Genomic DNA, 1,756 nt, shown 5'->3' with positions numbered 1-1,756 from the left:
ATCTCTCCGGGCCCTTTCTTCTTTTATTTTATTTTTTTTTGGGGGGGTGCCGTACCTAGCAGTGCTCAAGGGATATTCCTCATATTCAGAAATCACTCCTGGCAGGCTGAAGATGCTGAGGATCAAACCCGGGTCAGCCTTGTGCAAGGCGAACACTCTCCCTGTTGTGCTATTGCTCCTGCCCCTATGAATGGTCCCCCGTGCCTGCCAAGGGCGATTTCTGAGTGTAGAGCCAGGAGTGACCCCTGAGCGATGCTGGGTGTGACCCCCCAAGCCCCCCCCCCAAAATAAATTGCACTGATATCTATTGGGGTTTTTGGTGAGGGGGGCTCCACACCCAACAGTGCTCAGAGCTTACTCATAGTTCTGTGCTCAGGCGTCTGGTGGGGGTCAGGGGGCCTTTGGACTACTGAGGATGGAACCAAGGTTTTCGATGTGCAAGGCAAGCCCCTCCTTTGTACTGTCTCTCTGCCCTCCCTATTAGTGCTCCAGAGAGGAGGGGACTGGGGCCAAACAGGTGGGTGCTCTATGTCCAGTCCTGACTCTATGCTCAGGAGTGACCCCTGGTGGTTGCAGGCTCATTCCACATGCACTGCCTTCGTCTACCTCCCCTGGGGTGCGATTTCACTCTTATTTCAGTTTTTCAGCTGAATTGCTTCTCATTCGCGTTGACTGGAGGTTAGAAAAGTGGTGACAGGATTGTAAGAAACAGGATGGTAGGCACAAGCCAGGCTGGCTCAGGGCCCTCCATCCTGCCTCCTAACTTATTTTCTAGACAACCTCGGGGACAACCTCCCTCCCAGGCACAGACAGCTGCAGAGCCAGCAGCAGCAGCACTATCTGGAGTGCCCACCTCCTAATGACACACTTCCCGGGGTTCCCATGCTTCTCAGGGCCCACCGCAGGGTGTTCTTATGAATGCAGATGGTGTGTTCTCTGGGTGCTTCCAGAGCAACGAGGAGTAGGATATCCCTCTTCTGGGCACACCTGTAATCAGAGGAAAAAAAATTTTCCCAGAGAGGGAAAATGTCTGTTTGCTTTATTTGGCTTTAGGTTGTTGTTGTTGTTGTTGTTGTTTTGTTTGGGGGCCACACCTGTCAATGCTTGTGTTATTTCTGGTTCTGCACTTGGAAATAACTCCTGGCAGGCTCCGGGGACCATATAGGATGCCGGGAATAGAATCCAGGTTGGCTCTATGCAAGGCAAATACCCTCCCCCCACTGTGTTATTGCTCTGGCTCCATGATTTTTTTTTATTTTTGAGCCACACCTGGCAAAGCTCAGGGGTTAACTCCTATATCTGTACTGAGGAATCTCTCCTGGCAGTGCTCAGGTACCATATGGGATGCCAGGGAAGGAACCCGGATTGGCTCTATGCAAGGAAAATACCCTCCCTACCGTGCTATCGTTCTGGCTTCATCTTTTTGCTTTTTTTTTTTTTTTTTTTTTTTTTTTTGGTTTTTGGGCCACACCCGTCGGTGCTCAGGGGTTACTCCTGACTGTCTGCTCATGGCAGGCATGGGGGACCATATGGGACACTGGGATTTGAACCAACCACCTTTGGTCCTGGATCGGCTGCTTGCAAGGCAAACGCCACTGTGCTATCTCTCCGGGCCTGGAAAAGTGGAATCAAGTATGTGGAGTCTTCACTGAAGCTTGTGTAGATACATAAAAAATTATTGAATTCAGGCTATGAAAATGGGCTTTTTCTTCCCCTCTCCCCATATACATGTGGAAAAAGCTAGTTGAAGAATGAG

The sequence above is a fragment of the Suncus etruscus genome, chromosome 15, assembly GCF_024139225.1.
Source record: "Suncus etruscus isolate mSunEtr1 chromosome 15, mSunEtr1.pri.cur, whole genome shotgun sequence".
In the NCBI taxonomy this organism is placed as follows: domain Eukaryota; kingdom Metazoa; phylum Chordata; class Mammalia; order Eulipotyphla; family Soricidae; genus Suncus; species Suncus etruscus.
This window is presented reverse-complemented; position numbering follows the sequence as displayed.